Source organism: Ochotona princeps, chromosome 5, assembly GCF_030435755.1.
Source record: "Ochotona princeps isolate mOchPri1 chromosome 5, mOchPri1.hap1, whole genome shotgun sequence".
Taxonomy (NCBI): Eukaryota; Metazoa; Chordata; class Mammalia; order Lagomorpha; family Ochotonidae; genus Ochotona; species Ochotona princeps.
In genome coordinates, this window is record NC_080836.1 from 31,709,913 (window position 1) to 31,729,300 (window position 19,388).

A 19,388-nucleotide genomic window follows, 5' to 3' on the forward strand; every position below is an offset into this window, starting at 1 on the left:
ACAAATTAGAAAAAAAAACTTGAATCTTCAAAAGCTTTAATTCCCGTGGTTGAATTGCTAAAATTTTTTCTCACTCATTAGAATAAGAAGACATTCTACATTCTGAGCACTGATTTTTAAGGAATGCCTCATTTATGCTGTGCCTGTAGTTCTCCCTCTGCATCGGAAGGATGAGTCTGAGTCTCTGTATTGCCTCTGCCAGTAGAGAGTTTCTACAGCAATAGAAGATATTTTCCCAGCCTCAAAAGCAAGAACATAAAACACATCTTCCTATACATGCTGCACTAAAAATTGGATTACTTTCTCGTATTTTTTTTAATTGTCAAATCTATTTCACTCAACATAATTGAACAAGTGTGCTTCTCCCATCTTCAGTATCAGATGGGTCTTTCCACCTGCCGGAGTTAAGCAGACTTGTTCTTTCCTTCCTGGGCTTCCTTCTGAACTTGCTTTTTGGCAGTCAGCTCTTCCTGCAGCCTGTTTCACATGCAAACCAACAAGCCATATACCTAGAGTATTTGCTAATGAAGTAGGGGTGTGTGAGTATGTAGTTGCTTTCAAACCTTTTATGGGTTAGTAAAGAACCATCAAAGTACTTTTTCATATTTGTGTGTAGTTTGGAAGAGGAATGAAGACTTAAAAACAGCAGACCAAAAAAGCAGAGAACATGAAAGGTTAGAGTGCTTTGAGAAAGGTTTTGCACGTGTATTATGTTCACTTCCCCTCTTTTCCTCAATTTTCTTACAAGTATTCTCTTACCAGGGAAGTGAATTGAGGCTAGAAATATATAGATTTCACATGTGTTCATGTTAGGAGGCAGTGCAGTGCTAATAAAACTTCTGCAGGTATTATTTATGTTGAAGGTATGAGTTGGGGCTCTCAAACGAAAATTTCTGAGAAAAACATCCTTCAAAAAGCTGTACTAATAGTAGTTTTAAATTATATGTGGAAAAGGACATTTGAGACCAAACGAGGAGACCTTCTACTGTTTCTGAGTATCACCTGCATGAAGTCAGCCTTTTAGCCTTGTGCTCTATTTATCTTAAAAAGAAAGCAAAATTTCCAGCATTGCTAAAGTTCTGTTTCACTATAAATCTCTTTTCTTGTTATTAAAATTTGAGGTGACAAAAACTGTATTTGCCATAAAATATTTGTTACTAAGAAATTATTAATAATGCAAATTTCTGTTGCAGAGTGCTATTTTTAGAATATATAAAAATCAGATTTTATCCCTTTTGATGTTTACTGCTTAATGCACTTTATTGCTTTTCCAAACTTCTTCATTTTTTTTAGAAATGCCTTAAACAAATCTCTCATTCTAATATTCTGTTACTTGTTTGCTTCCCTCATGCTTCCCCCAAATTATCCCCAATCCCTTTTACCATTCCCAGAGTTTTTTTTTTAAAGATTTATTCATTTTATTACAGCCAGATATACACAGAGGAGGAGAGACAGAGAGGAAGATCTTCCGTCCGATGATTCACTCCCCAAGTGAGCCGCAACGGGCCGATGCGCGCCGATCCGATGCCGGGAACCTGGAACCTCCTCCGGGTCTCCCACACGGATGCAGTGTCCCAATGCATTGGGCCGTCCTCAACTGCCTTCCCAGGCCACAAGCAGGGAGCTGGATGGGAAGTGGAGCTGCCGGGATTAGAACCGGCGTCCATATGGTATCCTGGGGCTTTCAAGGCAAGGACTTTAGCCACTAGGCCACGCCGCCGGGCTCATTCCCAGAGTTTTAAAGGTGATTCTAGTAACCCAGGAAACCCATAGAGTATTAGTACAGGTAACTCTGGTAAGTTCTGGGTTACACCATTCTCTGTAAGAGCAGTGGACATATGCTTGGCAACAATGTGTTAAAAATATAATTCACTGGAAATAAATACATGTAACTGACTCAAAAAGAGCAATTTCTAGAATAGTACATTTCATTTTTCACACTCACACATACCCCTGCTTTCCACTATTTTTCCAACATTATCTGCCAAAAGTAAATAACGTATCAGTTTGACAACTATAAATATTAGACTTCATTAGAAAAATGGTTCACATACATTTACTTTTTTTTTTTTTAAGATTACTTTTATTTGACAGACAGATTTACAGAGAGGAGAGACAGAGAAGGATCTTCCATCCCCGGTTCACTTCCCAAATGGCCACTATGACCTGAGCTGAGCTGATCCAAAGTCAGGAGCCAGGAGTTTTTTCTAGGTCTTCCTCATGGGTGCAGGGTCTCAAGGATTTGGGCCATCCTCCAATTGCTTCCCCAGGCACAAGCAGGGAGCTAGATCAGAAGTGCAGCAGCCAGGGCAGAAATCATTGCCGCTATGGGATGCTAGCTCCCCATACACTTGGCTTTTTTACTGATACATGTAACTTCCAAGATTACTATCAATGTGCATTGAAAATCCATAAAATTGGAATTTTAAAATAAATTTATTTTGCTATGAATTATGGTTTAAACCCACGCAGTTCTTTAATTCTATGTGTTTTCCATTGCATTCGAAGATCTCACATATGCAAGGATTTTAAAATTTCTGGTACCAAATTAAACCAATCTTATAATTCTGGTTTTTTTCTCTGAGCTTTCTTGATAGTCTGCAGTAAAACAACATCAGTAGCTGTCATGTGACAAGAGGCACTTCTTTCCAAACCGCAGGGCTCAAGGCTTAGCCAGCCAATCCGTTACAACCGTTGGTTCAGCTGCAAGCTGTTATCCAGCCTGAGTGCGTGAACACAGTGAAGGTCCAGGTTCTATCAGACTTGATATCTTATTGACAAAAGAATTTCTAGCATTGTGGTTCTGAGACATGAGAGCAGCACTGGTCACGTGAGCCACCTAGAATTGAGAAGTTACAAATCACTTTATTATGAGCAGTCTTTATTATGAGTAGTATTAGTGTTAGCCTATGTTCAGCTTTCAGGTAAAAGTGGTTTGCCAAAGTCTCATCAACATTCAGGTCTAGATAGGCTGTTCTGATGTATTGATTTCATGTTGCTGATGGTATAATAGATTTGCAGATGTAATGAACGATGTGAGTCTTCTACCCATACTGCTGTATGAACTCTTTGCTTTTGTGTATGCATCAGCCTTGTGAAGAACAGCTTCTGATCTAACATGTAAGATTCCCTTTGGGTTGCTGTAAGCCAACTGAGGAAAACTGCACACAATCATTAACAAATATCAGCATATAAATACTCCAGCTTCTTTGGTTTAGGTGGTTCTAACGAATGTGTTTTATTCCATTCTCCAGAGTTGTTTTTCAGTTATGAGAATTGTACATTATAGGTAAAATTGGATGTATCAAATTGTTTAGATATACAGTGACTTTTTATAGCATTATAATTTTGGGGGAATTTACCAACTTATTTTTCCTTGAACTATTTACTATGTTTCCAGTAAGATAAAGGGATAGTAAATGTTAGTGTAACCAGTGCTAGTAATCCACTAATAATCCTGTCAGTTAGCTGTAATAGCTCCTCTTCATAAGAGTAGGCAGTTTCAGAAAGGCTTAATGATTGGCCCAGATAGTCAGCCTGCTATAATGTAGCCTGTGTGTCACCAAGCCCAAAGCTTCTGCCTGGATCTCAGGTGCTGTCAGGTCAGAAGTTTGAAGTATGCCATTAACCAATATCTTGTATCACCCTCCAATCAGAGTGCAAGCAGAGTGCCAAAAGCGCCTTGCTGTACCATGTGCTAACCTTTTCCTAGGATGGGAGCCAGTGAGAGAGAGTTCACAGAAAAGGATTAGAGCAATGACAATTTTCCAACCACACAATGTCACTTACTATTTAGTATTTTAATAACAAGTACAATCCTGCCGTTAGTGCTGATCAGCTATCAACCATTACATAATTAGGTAATTGTGATGTACCAAATTTTATAATTAACTACATGAAAAACTAAATGCTGCATTATTTTGGTTTTTTTTTTTTAGACTTATTTAATTTTTATTGGAAAGTCAGATATACAGAGAGGAGGAATGACAGAAAGGAGGATCTGTCCACTGATTCACTCCCCAAGCAGCCTCAATGGCCACAGCTGAGCCAATCTGGAGCCAGGAGCCAGGAGCTCTTTCCAGGTCTTCCACGTGGGTGCAGGGTCCCGAGGCCCTGGGTCATCCTTGACTGCTTTCTCAGGCCACAAGCAGGGAGCTGGGTAGGAAGTCGGGCCACCTGGGTTAGAACTGGTCCCATATGAGATCCTGATACACGCCAAGCGAGTTAGGCTACTGCACTGGCCCTATTTTGTTTTTATTCATTTATGTTTAAAGACATTGTTATGATGAGAAACTGCATTTTCCACCATTTTATGCTAAACTATTATTACAAAATTATGTGGCTCAGTTGCAGTTGCACTGATCAATTGATTGAATGTTTGATCAATTGTGAGTTAACATTGATTGTCTTTATAGTCTTTTTTTTACAAGTTGTGAATTTGTCGTAATTTAGAAAAATAAGTTGATACATTACCAAACTGTTGTTAAAATATTAGCCACAGTATATACCATAAAGGACTTTGGGATTTTCCCTGTTTCAAATGTGAATTTTCTTTCTTTTTTTTTTTTTAAAGTCATTACTTCTTTTTTTTTTTTTTTAAAGATTTTATTATTATTGGAAAGCCAGATAAAAAGAGAGGAGGAGAGACAGAGAGGAAGATCCTCCATCCGATGTTTCACTCCCCAAGTGAGCCGCAACGGGCCGGTGCGCGCCAATCCAAAGCCAGGAACCTGGAACCTCTTCGGGGTCTCCCACATGGGTGCAGGGTCCCAAAGCTTTGGGCCATCCTCGACTGCCCTCCCAGGCCACAAGCAGGGAGCTGGATGGGAAGTGGAGCTGCTGGGACCAGAACCGGCGCCCATATGGGATCCCGGGGCATTAGAGGCGAGGACTTTAGCCGCTAGGCCACGCCACCGGGCCCGTGAATTTTCTTTCAATTATAATTTTCCTCTTGCTATCAATAAGAATAAAAAATGATTCTTTTATCTAAATATCTGTATTCATAAAATAGAAGCAGCAAAAATTATTGGTATTTAATCCTTCATCATTTTTGCATTGTAGAAAATTATGTCAATTACAGCTTTTAAGCAGTGAATGGGGTTTTTTTGTATTGCTGTATTTTATAGAATTAAGTTAATTAAATATGTTAATTCTAATAGTTTAGATTGAACCATATAACATTACCAATATTCGACATTTTAATAAGGAAAAGAAAAATTTCAACTGGTTCCACCCAGTGAGGATATATCATATATTGCCAATGCATTGACTGTTGAGCTGAATATTTCATTGCTACCGAGTATATTTCCATTGTGTTTCAGTTAGCCAATACATGAGTATTTTTCATATTTGATGTTTTTGCTGAAATGAATCCACTATGCTGTATTTTGCTGCTGTATACTGATTTGCAGTTTTCAGTACCAAGTTTAAAATCCACATGATATATAGTTATGTGGTACATTTTATTACGGTGTTTTATCTACAACAGTTGCAGTAAAGAATCACTGCAAATCGTAGCACTGAAAATGCCAACTAATTTATTTAATTTCTATTAATATATTTATGGTAAATACTATTTGAGGGTATATGTGGAAGGTACTGTCAAGATTTAACTTAGAGCAAATGCCTGATATTGTTTTGATTGAAACATTGGGTTATTATTTTTCTGCAGTCATTTTGGCTATAAGCACACAGAAGACTGAAGAAGTGTGGAAATTTTTCATACATTTTCTGTATTACTTTTAAATTGTTTTCTCTGAATTCTAAGATGATACTCCATCTATTTTTTGTATATTTTTTAAATGATAGGAATGTTTTCTAAACCTGAAAAGGTCTCTAAAAATGAGAGTGACTCAGATGCCCTTTATCACTGTACTGTTTTGTATTCAGATTTCATTTTTTGATTTCCCAGTTATCTGCCAAGGAGTCAGTAATGACCCCAATCTTTGTTTACTCTTTTAGGTAATTGGTGTCATCCAGACATTTTTTTGTTGCTGATAAGAATTTTCTGTATCATTGAATCAATGACTGTGTTATTTTCTCTATCAGGACTCTATTTGGCAATTTCATGTGATGTTGAGCTATTCTTGGCTTGATTTAAAATATTCTCTGTTGATATGGCTAGCTGTTTCCAGACATGATAAATCAGGAGTTACTGCTTTCTCACAAGATTCCTCCTGTTAAGTGGCTTCCTTTGCTGTTTATGAGAGCCTGCACTGAAGTTCTGCAGAAACTCGGAGCCTAGCATTCCCCCAAGGCACCAACTGCACTGGGGCCATGGTCACTTTAACCTGCCTCCTTTGCAACGCGACTGAGGATGCCGAGACTGATGCTCCTGTTCCTGGGCATTTGCACTTCCTGTGCTGCTTATGTGATTCTCTCGGGGGAGACATGTAGGAGTTCTCTCATTTCTTACACAAAGTTCCAACACCTCTCCCTGCAGTTTTGTTATGCCTATTGGAAATTATTGTACAGTTTGTTTTGGACGTGGTTTCATTCTGGTTTGGGTTTACTACATTGCATTCTTTGGTAATTCCTTAGTATTTTACAGGATGAAGTTGTATGTTGCTTATTTGACAGCTATGCCAACTAAAGTCTCTTACCTGAGGCTTTATTTCCAATAACTGTACTGTTCATTTTAGAGGGTTTTGTTTTTGTTTTTGTTTTTTGATCATCTTAAAAATATACTTTAGGGGTGAATTAAAGTGCCACCTGGCATAGGCATCCCATTTCAGTAAACCAGTTCAAGTGCTACCTACTATGATTCTTTCTTTGTTTTTACTTTTTAAAATTTATTTTTGTTTATATTAAATTTATTAATTTTAACAGACTCAAAGTAGTTCATAGATACAGTTCTAAATGTGACCTTGTCTTTTTACCTACTGCTCTGTTCTCCTTGTTTAAAATTTTTAGGATACCATCTTTTAAATTTATATTGCAGTATAAAAGCGTAATGCTTCACCAAGTAAGAATTATAACAAACACAAAGCAAAATGACTCTAGGCCACAAGAAGGGAGCGGGATGGGAAGTGGTGCTGCTGGGATTAGAACCTGTGCCCATGTGGGATCCCAGCGCATGCAAGTCAAGGACTTTAGGAACTAGGCTACTGCACTGGACCCTATTGTTAAGATTTTTAATTTGCTGATTTTTTTTTAATTTAATCCTTTGTGAGATAGGTAGCTTGCAAACATTTTTTTCCAATCTCTTTGTAGTCTCTTCACTCTAGTCATCATTTTACTTGCTGTGCAAAAGCTTTGGAGTTTCATGTATTTCCTTTCTTCTAGTTTTACTTTTAATTTTGCTTCTGATCTAGCTTCCTACAAATGCCCCTGAGAAGGCAGCTGCTCTGAGATGCACCCTCATGGGAGACCAGGGCAAGGTGTTGGTTCCTGGCCTGAGCTTGGCCACTGCTGAATATTTCAGCCATTTGGGAAGTGAATGAGCAAGTGAAGATCTCTCCCTCTCTGTTGCTCTGTTTTTTAAATTTAAAATAATACGTATTTCTTAAAAGTATTTTCTCTAAAGTAATTTTGCAGATGTGTATCTTATATAACAGGTTTTACTTTTCATTGTCACTATCATAAATATTTAGAGGATGTTTACATAATACAAAATATTATTTATGTCTTATAGTGCAACATGATCTTTACATATAAGCAGTTTGTATAATTTTAATGATAAACAACTACATTTTAAATATACTCCTAAATTTTGTATATTAAATACATAACTGCATTTTAAATACCTGCGAGAAAGGGGTTTTAGTCTGTCATGCACCTTTTTGCAAATACTATTTATTTTTAAATTGTCTATAAAACTTAATTTTAAACATATCTTCTGTCATTAGTTTCATCAATATAATCTTAATTAACAAATACTAATTAATCAACCTACCAAAGCTTATTAATATTTTCAATTCACGTGATTTTTTTGTTTTTATTCAGAGAACCTCTTCTCAGAAGATTTTTCCTAAGTTAGAATTTCTACTGTAGTTAGTGCAACACAATATTAATTTGGTCAATTCAACACAGTAGAGTGAATTTTAGACCTATGATTAGCCTCACAATTACCATGTAAATCCTAATAATTTGTATTCTGGATTTCTTTTCAGCCATTGAAGAAGCTTTATCATAGCCTAATGCAGTTTATCTTTGGAAGAGGTTTTTTTTTTCAAGTGGCAGTTATTTCCAATAACTGTCTGAAGTTCAAAAATGGTATCATAACATTCTTACAACTACTTTAGGATGTTCTAATTTTTCTGCATTAGAACAACAATATTGGTCTTGCTTTTGCTCTCATCATAATGTCATGGGCCCGTTTTCTGTTTTCTCTTGAGAAGGAACATCATTGTTGTTGTTTATGTAAATCCTAAATATTTTGCATTTTTATTTGGAAATTTGTTTATTTTTTTAAAGATTTATTTATTTTATTACAAAGTCAGATATACAGAGAGAGGAGGAGAGACAGAGAGGAAGATCTTCCGTCCAATGATTCACTCCCCAAGTGAGCCGCAACGGGCCGATGCGCGCCGATCCAAAGCCAGGAACCTGGAACCTCTTCTGGGTCTCCCACGCGGGTGCAGGGTCCAAAGGCATTGGCCCGTCCTCAACTGCTTTCCCAGGCCACAAGCAGGGAGCTGGATGGGAAGTGGAGCTGCCGGGATTAGAACTGGCGCCCATATGGGATCCCGGGGCTTCCAAGGCGAGGACTTTAGCCACTAGGCCACGCCACCGGGCCCGAAATTTGTTTATTTTTATGTTCCTATGCACAGTGTTAGTCCAACACCAATTCGAGTTATATAAAAATGTTAGCTAATAGATTGACTACTGGAACAATTTGATTCTGTAATTTGCTTTATTGATTTAAATTTGAAGCATTCATGCTATCCTATTACTTCCTTATGAATCTCTTTTGTCTGCCTCAAAAAAGAAGGCAGTACAACTTGGGTGAATACTATTTTCAAAAAACTCTGTTCTTTGCTGATAGATTTTTCTATGAATAAACTCATCAAATGGGATTAGAAGGGCTGTATCATGATTCAGTGGGAATTTGCATACGCTGTCTGATGCCTAGATTTCGTTTGTCATCCCAGTTTCTTATCTAGTAATTCTGTCTACATTTTGAACATAATTCTGAACAGTGAAATCAACAGTTGGTATTGTTTTTCATCCCTTCCCTTTTCCCCTGTTTAGAACTTTCCAGCATTGAAAAATATTTCATTCGTCTAATAGTCTGGAAGTATAGACAAGTCCTTTTTGGTGATCATACTGAGTAAAGGAAGAATGTGATGTTTGAGAAAAGAAAGTGAAAGCGGATCAGTGATAATGATGTAGGGAAGCCATCAAAGAGCTAAGACTGCTGCTGTGGAAAAGTAAACTCGGAATTTGAAGCCACACTTCATTGAGGAAGGACATGCTAGTATAACATAAACATAATCCTAATTATACTCTTTTTTAAACCTGTGTTTATTTTTCGTCCTTGATACAGCTTTAAAAGTGTGGGGAATCAACAACTCTTCCCCCTCCCGGGTCTAAAGAGGCCAGTATTTGAATAAAGGCAGCAAAGCCACTTATTCATCTGTGAGTTACTAATATCTGTCTGCCTAAACGAACATGTGTAATTAGTAAAATTAGGATACATATGTAGTATTTAATGACATTAAAACAGAAATTCCTGAAAGGTTGTAGCAAGCATGAAAAAATAAATGGAAATGGTTAGTAAACTTAAAATACATGGATTATCATTGATCAGATTTTTCACTTGCTGTCATATTAAATTTCTGTTTTAGTAAATATAAACTTAATACAAGATCCCCATCATTCTTTCAACTGTCTCTACATTATATTCATTTTCTGACCTTCAGGTCTCAATTCTTAGACTTCAAGAACCTTGGCTTTCAGGTCAGAGAGCTGCTGTGTAAAATTAAAGTAATGAATGATCCTGCCAGCACATTCACTGGATGGCAAATCTATTCGAACATAATTGACTTCCTGTTAATGATCCCAATAAAATAATGAAACTAACATTAAATTTATTATCACTAGGATGCTAATATCCACGTTATTTATACCATGACACTAAGTTGTGATCCTTTCTCGGTAAAATCTCTTAAGATATTCTCTAATAAGTGTGCAGAAAAACTACTTTCTAGCATTCCCAAAGTTATGCACGTAATGAAATTAAATTATTAGAACCAAAATAAATTGCTTCTTGGCCTTTCGCCTAAGATTAATTGTAGAACCAAAAGGAATATCATTCCAGCAGAGGAGGTACCAGGTCCAGATTAAGTGGACAGTTTAGAAGATGACAGTGAGAGAATAGATGAGAGGACATAAAAAAGCGTGTCTTTCCCTTTCCTAAGGAAAAGGCTGCTTTAACACTTCTGTGGGCAACTGGAATGAAGACAAGTTTATTTACATAAAAATTTTATATCTATTCATTTTTTTCATAATGCGCAATTTCCATGAATGTGTTGAAGATTGTGCATATATGTGGATTTCAACCTTTTATATGAAAGAAATTTAGCTGTGATTCTAACTTTCCATAAACTTTTAATAGTACCTTGTACTAATAATACCTTGAATACCTTTTTTGAAAGTTATTTTTAAGATTTATTTATTTTTATTTGAAAGGCAGGTTTACATAGAGAGGGGAAGACAGAGATCTTCCACCTGCTGGTTCACTGCCCAGATATCCACAATCACCAATCTGAGCTGATCGAGAACCAGGAGTTAACAATTTCCTCTGGTTCTCTCAAGTGGGTGTGGGGACTCAAGGATTTGAGTGTCCTCCGTTGCATCCCCAGGCCATAAGCAGGGAGCTGGATCGGAAGTGGGGCAGCTGGAACACACACCAGCCCCCAAATAGGATGCTGAAAGTGCAAGTGGAAGCTTAGCCTGATATGCCACCATGCTCCCTGAGTATTTTTTATTGCCAGCTTTCATAAATATAACCGGTTTCTTCACATTTTAACTTGTTAATTTTAAAAGAAATTTTAGCAAACACAAGCCATTTTATGGGGTATTGTGTGATATTTTGCTAAATATATCCATTATGTAATATCCAGCCATGATGAATATACTTATCTTTTTTTTTCATTTAATTATTTATTATTTTACTTCATTAATTACATTGTATTATGTGACACAGTTACATAGGTACTTGGGTTCTCCCCACCCCTCCCCAAACCCTCCCACCATGGTGGATTCCTCCACCTGGTTGCATAACCACAGCTCAAGTTCAGTTGAGATTCCCCCATTGCAAGCGTATACCAAACACAGAGTCCAGCATCTTATTGTCCAGTCAAGTTCAACGGCTTCTTAGGTATACCCTCTCTGGTCTGAAGACAGAGCCAGCAGAGTATCATCCCAGTCAACTGAAAGCTCCAACATACCATCAGCAAAAATTTACATCATTATGGAATTAATTGACATTGTAATGAGTAACCAATATGTTAAAAGTAAATGCGAGTTCCCAGCCACCTTCTGTGACCACCTCACCTACACTTCAATTTTAGTTTATACACAACATATAACATTCATAACATAACATGTTATACATAACATCATATCATCTTAAATTAAGGCAAACATGTGGTATTTAACCTTTTGGGATTGTCTCATTTCCCTTAGCATTATGGTTTCCAGTTTGGCCCATTTGGCCACAAAGAACTACATTTTGTTTTTTTTAATAGCTGAGTAGTATTCCATGGAGTAGATGAACCATAGCTTTCTTATCCAATCCTCTGTTGATTATATTTATCTTTTCAAACATTTAACCTTTCTTCATAGTAAATGTGTTCAAAATCTATAGATTTTGAATAGAAAATAAGCAATTGATGTTGTATTGATATTGTAAAAAGTAAACATTGATATTGTATTCACATTACTATAGAACTCCAGAATATAGTTTAATCTGGCTGCCTCCTGAATTTAGAGCGTCCGGAGGGTTTTCAAGAGAGCTGAGACTTAGTTTGGTGCACAGGACTCATAATTACCTTTGGTTCTTTGGTTTTCAAAGTGACATGGGCTAAGGGACTGACTCCTGCTCTTTGTCACAAAAGTAAAACAGTTGCTTTAACAACACAAATGAAGGTAACTCAAAATTCACTGAACGAGTGACCTAGGTTAACAATTCTAATGGTTTTAACTGATACTAAGCAATGAGTTGGTTTTGCTCAGGCTGCAATTACTCTCTGTACCCATAACTTAAGAATATAAATCCTCAATAGATGGCATGATTATAGGTTTTTTTTTATATATTGGAGAAACTTGGAATCTTTTAAAACACGAGGGATGTTTGTGTTTGGATACAGTGTTGATAAATAAGCAAAGAAGAAGCATATCTTTCTCTTGCGTAAATTGCCATATTGCAATCCTGGCAGAGCCATAAATTATTAAGAAAATTTCGATAAGAAATTTTGAGAATGTAATTTTGGAAGACATTAGAAATGGTATCCTACAGTAAAGCTCAGCAAGTATGTTTGCGACTGCTAATAATCAGAGTTTAGTAATCATGTTCATAAAATGCTGATAGCACTGTTCTTTGGGGACTATGGGTCTGCATTGTAATCACCAAGGATGCCAGTGAGAAACAGTCTTTGAACTCTACCTGGTTCTTTGAATCAATCTCTAGGCATGATCCTGACCCTTGGAATTCTCTATTAAAGTCTTACCTTTGGTCCTAAGTGCAAAACATTGGCATTTACTTCATGTACCAGTTACATCATGCATGTAATCCAAGATTACATGGCTTTGGGCCCGGCGGCGTGGCCTAGTGGCTAAAGTCCTTGCCTTGAAAGCCCCGGGATCCCATATGGGCGCCGGTTCTAATCCCAGCAGCTCCACTTCCCATCCAGCTCCCTGCTTGTGGCCTGGGAAAGCAGTTGAGGACGGCCCAATGCATTGGGACACTGCATCCGTGTGGGAGACCTGGAAGAGGTTCCAGGTTCCTGGCTTTGGATTGGCGCGCACCGGCCCGTTGCGGCTCACTTGGGGAGTGAATCATCGGACAGAAGATCTTCCTCTCTGTCTCTCCTCCTCTGTTTATATCTGGCTGTAATAAAATGAATAAATCTTTAAAAAAAAAAAAGATTACATGGCTTTGAGGTATGCTTATGTATCTCTTTGGGGGTGTCATGACACTTTTGAAATCACTTTATATAATAGATTAGCAAACATCCCGGTGCTTTTCATAAGCATTTGTACACTGTATTATTTGCAAGTCAACACCTTATAAATGTGTAGAAGTTAAGCCAAAGAGTTGCTGTGAGATTGTAACTCAACTAGATGAAAAGCGACCATTCCTTAATGATTTTTAAAACTCTCTAGGCCTTCTGTATATCTGACTTTGTAATGAAAATAAATAAATCTGAAACAAAAAATCTCTAGGCCCTGGCCCCATCATTACAATATCCAATGGGCAAGTGAATCTTTATGGTTTTGAAAAGTATCCCAAGTGTTTTTTATATTCAGTTGCAACTGGAAAATAGCTACTTCACGAATCACAAGTAATGTCTAACATCTCTGTATGACCATCATCTTTATATGATTGCTGTTGGGCTCTGGAAGACAGATTGGACAATACTTCCAAAATAAGTATATGTAGGCCAAAAACAAATAAGACTGAGAATTATATCCAAGAAGGGAGGGCCCTTTTCACTGCTTCCTAGCTGGTGGAAGTAGTTGGACTGTCTTTAACAAAATCTTTGATCCACTGACTAGATCATAAACCTTTTTACTATCTTCTTCCATAAGCACACTGTTGTTAATTAAATACAGCAGGTGTTCCTACTTGTTGAACATACTCCTTCCTATTCAGCTGGTTGGCAGCATAGATCAGCTATCTGTGACCACTTTATATAGGGATTCTTTTTTTTTTTTAAAGATTTATTTATTTCATTACAGCCAGATATACACAGAGGAGGAGAGACAGAGAGGAAGATCTTCCATCCGATGATTCACTCCCCAAGTGACCACAACAGCCAGTGCGCGCCAATCCAAAGCCAGGAACCTGGAACCTCTTCCGGGTCTCCCGCGCGGGCGCATTGTCCCAATGCATTGGGCCGTCCTCAACTGCTTTCCCAGGCCACAAGCAGGGAGCTGGATGGGAAGTGGAGCTGCTGGGATTAGAACCGGTGCCCATATGGTATCCCGGGGCTTTCAAGGCGAGGACTTTAGCCGCTAGGCCACGCCGCCGGGCCCAGGGATTCTTTTTTTTTTTTTTTTTTTTTTAATTATTTATTATTTAACTTCAGTAATTACATTGTATTATGTGACACAATTACACAGATACTTGGGTTCTCCCTATCCCTCCCCAAACCCTCCCACCATGGTGGATTCCTCCACCTAGTTGCATAATCACAGCTCAAGTTCAGTTGAGATTCCCCCATTGCAAGCGTATACCAAACATAGAGTCCAGCATCTTATTGTCCAGTCAAGTTCAACGGCTTCTTAGGTATACCCTCTCTGGTCTGAACAGGGATTCTTTAAAAAAGAAAAAATAACTCCTGAAGTTGCTCTGTGGCCTGACTTTGTGTCCAATGGTAAATCCTCACCTTGCATGCATCACGATCCCATATGGGCACTGGTTTGTGTCCTGCCTGTTCCACTTCCATTTCAGCTCCCTACTTGTGGCCTGGGAAAGCAGTAGAGGATGGACCAAAGCTTTGGGACCCGACACCTTCATGAGAGACCTAGAAGAGGTTTCTGGCTCCTGACTTCAGATCAGCACAGCTCCGGCCATTGTGATCATTTGTGGAGTGAACCAGCCGACAAAAAAAAAATCTGTCTCTCCTTATCTGACTTCTGAATAAAAATGCATAAATCTACATAAAAAAAGAAAAGAGGAAAGGAGAGGAAACTGAAGGGAAGGAAAGTGGAAGCTAGGGAAGAGAAGGAGAAAGGGAGGGAAGAAAGAAGGAAGGATTGAGGGGAAAGAAAAGGAAGAAGACCCAGAAGAAAAGTAGAGCCCTAGTCAGGGAAGGATGTTTGTTTTTTTGTTTTGCTTGTTTGTTTTTCAGATACCAACAGAGTGAAGGGCTTGTCTAAATTGGAAATCCCAACTCAGGGATTGCTGTCAGCCAGCTGACCTTTCATCTTTTAAAGCTGTGTTGTTTTCCTGTCCATTCAAGTGGGTCAGCATCAGGACTCTGTAAAACTTCATATATGAGTTTGGAAAGCAGGCTGCTGAGCTGCCAAGAAGTCAACAGGGTGTGGGCATTGGCCCAGATACATTGTTTTATTTCAGGAGTGCAACAAATGGAAGGAACAGTATCACTCCAAGTTTATTTGAAGATCAGATAAGGGACTAAAATCCCTCCATGAATTTATAAGTATCTTCTGCAAACCTCCCTAGCATTTACTAATAATTATTTGAATCAGTCATGGAAAAGGGATTATGTACTCTAATTGACACTGCACCTGTTTGATCCCCTGATTTGAAGAACAAAGCTAACTTGAACCTGAATGATAGGAGGTCCCACTGAGATTGCTTCTGACTTGGCCATCCATCAGTATGTGGTTGGGGTCCATATTGTGTTGTAGGGTTGAGGCAGTTGGATAAGTGAAAGAAAATTGGGACATGAGGAAAAGGTAAAGGTCTCATTGCTCCTGATGATGGTTTTAGCAAGGAGAAAAGTGAAGTGATTGCAGCCTAGGTTGTGCAGAACCAATTAGTACAGGTCATCCATATTGCTGATGTTTTGTATGTTAAAGAATAGGGGTGTAAAAGAGCCCACAGCTCCTCCTCAGGGTAGGGTTTTAGAAGAGTGAAAGTTGAGACATAGGAATTTCTGACCTTTTTTGTTTTTTTCTTTGCAGAACTCAAAGTGGAGGATGATATGAAAGTTGAGGGAGTTTTGGGGGAAGTCTCAGAAGTTTGGTAGTGTCAGGTTTATACTGGGAGTGTTGGCATGATAATTATATTGTAATCATAGCACATTTAATTATAGGTCATTACAGGGACACAGGTGGCAGCCATATTGATTCTTTTTAGTCAGTGCTTGTTCTGAGTGATGGTTTTGTGGAAGCTGTGGAGAGGTGTTGGGTTGAAGTAGACTAAGATTATGGAAATTATCTGCTGGCCTCAAGTCCTCCTTGCTAGCTGCCTCCTTTCCTTTATCAGGTTGGGATTAAGTATTGATTGGGAAGTCTAAGAGATATTTACCCTTTAATCAGCAGAATGCTGAGGTAGTTGATTTCTGTGCTTTTGGGTTTTCCAGACCACTTAAGTGTAATCAAGAATATGTTTTTATAATAATGTTGGACTGTGTCTATGTATGACATCAGAATCATTGTATTAAAAGTACACTTCCTAAGCATTTTACATGGAAACTTACATAGCCAGTTAATATTAGTACTATATAGTCTTCAGCTTTATGACATGTGTCACAATCTCTATTCCACTGAGTGTCCAGATTCTTCTAAAGGGGAAATCGCCGTGTTTTTGCTGTATGTTTACTCTATACTTGTCCTGTGATGCATACCTTTCTTTGTCCAAATGTATTAATGAAGGTCATGAAAATGACCACGTATGATTTTATAAATCATGTTTTATTTTTTTATCTTTTTTTATTGTATTGTTATTGACAATCTTTACATAGTTAATTGTGGTTAAAATAAAAGGTTCAGGGGGTATAGGGAAGTGGGTAATAGTATTATGTCCATATTGTTTCCATGGGGATATTGAGGGAGAAGCCCCACCCAGTTTCCCGCCCACCCCAAGTCCAGGATGTGGGGCATGCTCTGAGATATTCGCTCAAGTGGTTTTAATAGTTCTCCAGTTATGAATCGCTGCCAGTTTCACTCGATGAGGTCGTCCTCTGATTGACATGGTCCATCATAAAGTCTCCGTTTGCCCCATATTTCGCTACTAACATATAGCTGAGGTTGGACCTGGTCTGTCTTCTGTCTTTTCTTGGTTAGGGTTCTGAGTCCGGCAGTTCAATTGGGGAGATCTCCAAAGAAACCTTGAGGTATTCCCAGACCAGGTTCTTGTATGTTCTAGCAAGCACAGGGCCTGGCACAGTCCATCACCCCGATCAGCTGGTGGTTGCAATTGCTGGGTTGGTTCTGTTTTCAGTCCCGAGTTGCACTGGAAGCAATGGGTGTTGCAGTCCAGTCTGGTTCTGCCCAGCACATACTTGGCTCTTACATCAACCATTGGGAGCTGCAGCCTAGTCGGGGTGACCCACAATAACCCCCACCAGGCCCGTCCCCTACCCTGGTTTGCCAGTGTGTGTAGCAGTAGACCAGTTTGTCCCCCATCCCATTTGGCTCTTGTACTTGTCAATGGGTATTAAAGCTTAGTTCCATCTAACCAACTCAACCATCCAGCCCTCACGGATGTTGTTGAGTGCCTCTCTGTCTGGCCACCCCAGCCCCTGTCCTAGTTTTCATGCCCTCCCACAGGAATAGTGACCCAAGAAGGGGGAACCCACTTTTTCCCTCTCAGGTCTCTCAGTCCCGGTTTATGCACTCTTTAGGTGGTTCTGTGATTTGACTTGACAGAATTAGTCCTCAGTGCCAGCTTCTGCCAGCTATTGCTGCGGCCAAGCCCAGACATCCCTCACCCGCTCTAATAAATGCTTGCACCCACAGGAATAATCAGCCCAGCCTGGCTTTTCCCTGATCTAGTCCACATGCAGCGCACAGGTGTTGCAGCCCTGCTTAGTCTGGTTTGTCCCCATCCCAGCCCACGCTCTCCAGTGGGAGTAGCTGCCCGGCAAGGGGACCAGCCCCTTGGTCCCCCTGCCAGCTCTGTCCCTCCCTTCCTGGATCTCACGTGTGCTGGTTGGGTGCTGCAGTCAAATCCAGTACAGGCAACCTCACCCTGGCATTACATAATGTGTATTGGTTTTGTCGCAACCAAACCCGGCTCATCCCACACTCTGTTCTGGTGATCGGATTTGCCAGTGGATGACGAACTGATTCAGCCTGGTCTGCTCCTGACCCATGCCGAATGTGTGCCAGTGGGAAACTTTCCATGGCCCATTCTGGGCTGTTTCCTATCGTGCTTCTTGCGTTTACCTGCAGGGACTGTGTCCTGCCAGAGTAGTTGCCCAGGCTCCTCCATCAGAACCCCTCCCAATGCCAGATTTTGCATATACCAGGGGGTCCTTGAGCCAACCCTACTCAGTTCACCTTCTGTCCTAGCAGGAACAGTGGCTTTTGCTGGCTGGCTTTCACCCCATTCTGGTTCTTGTTGTTGGATGTTTCAGCCCGGCCATGGCTCATCCATACCCACATACAGCTCACACATGGCTCAGTAGGGGGTTGAGACCTAGCCTAGTCAGTCCCACATCTACCCTGGTTCTCCAGGACACCAGATGGTGTTGGGGTCTGAACTGGCCTGGTGCATCCAATCCCAGCCCACACTAGTGCCTCGGGTGACTGCAACTGTTTCCTAGATAGAACACAGCCCCCATTCCAGCACACGCGCCCCTTGGTGGGAACCTCAACCATGTTAGGGTGTCCAACTAGGGGAACTTGTATTTCCACAGGGTTGGGCCAACACAACCCCATAGAGTCTACCCCCAGACCAAGTTCTCTCGCGTGCTGGATACAGTCTTGACCCTGCCAAATGTAACCACTCCACCAAACAGTTGGGTAATGGTACCCATCACTGCCAAAGAGGCCCCCATCCATAGTATTGGTGTGGGCTGATCAGTGATGTTCTAGGCAAACAGGCCATTTCTGTATTCCGAAATGGGTTGGTGTATCTGACTAACCGTAATTGTCTCCTGGGTACTTCCCTCCAAACCACCAGGTCTCAGTCCCCACGCATGCCTAAAACTTCCATGACCCTGTCACTGGGAATCACCCAAGATTCACTACTCACCTACACTAAAATTGGACTTAGTCAGGGTTGTCCCCAGGCAGCAAACATATCTTAAAAATCCCCAGAGCAGGCTGCCAGGCCGCCAGCAGGCAAAGGCTGGCACCATATGGTGCACTGGCCGCCTTGGGTGAGGCCGAGGACTCGTTCACTGCCTTGCGGCAGTGTCTTTGGCGTGAGCCCCCAGCATTGGGTCCAACCCGGCAGGGGCACCCCCCACAGCCACCACACTGTGAGGAGTAGCACTTGCCCCCAAACCCAAGGCCCGAACCTAAATCATGTTTTAATAAATGAAATTTATATCAATAACCTCAAATTCATGTTTTTTCCCTATGTTTGTTTTTCAGATGAACATTGAAAATGACAGTTTCTGCATATGGGAACTAGATATTGAAGCTTTATGGTTTACACACAGGATCTTTAGAAATTAGAAACTCCAGGTGAGTTATAACTGTAACTTCATAATTTCATTTAAATGACTCAAGTTGTGAAATTAGTATTCTTTTTTCCTTGCTAAGCTTTTTTTTTTTAATCAACTTGTGTAAGGGACATC

The 19,388-nt window shown here is 39.8% G+C and overlaps 1 long non-coding RNA gene across 1 annotated transcript in view; it reads left to right on the top strand.

The window, feature by feature from the left end:
• LOC131480367 (uncharacterized) overlaps positions 1-19,388 on the top strand; it is a 174,092-nt gene that overhangs the window by 129,489 nt on the left and 25,215 nt on the right. The window contains exon 2 of the long non-coding RNA XR_009245440.1: positions 19,183-19,275. This is a non-coding gene — a long non-coding RNA (uncharacterized LOC131480367). The remainder of the gene's footprint in view (positions 1-19,182; positions 19,276-19,388) is intronic.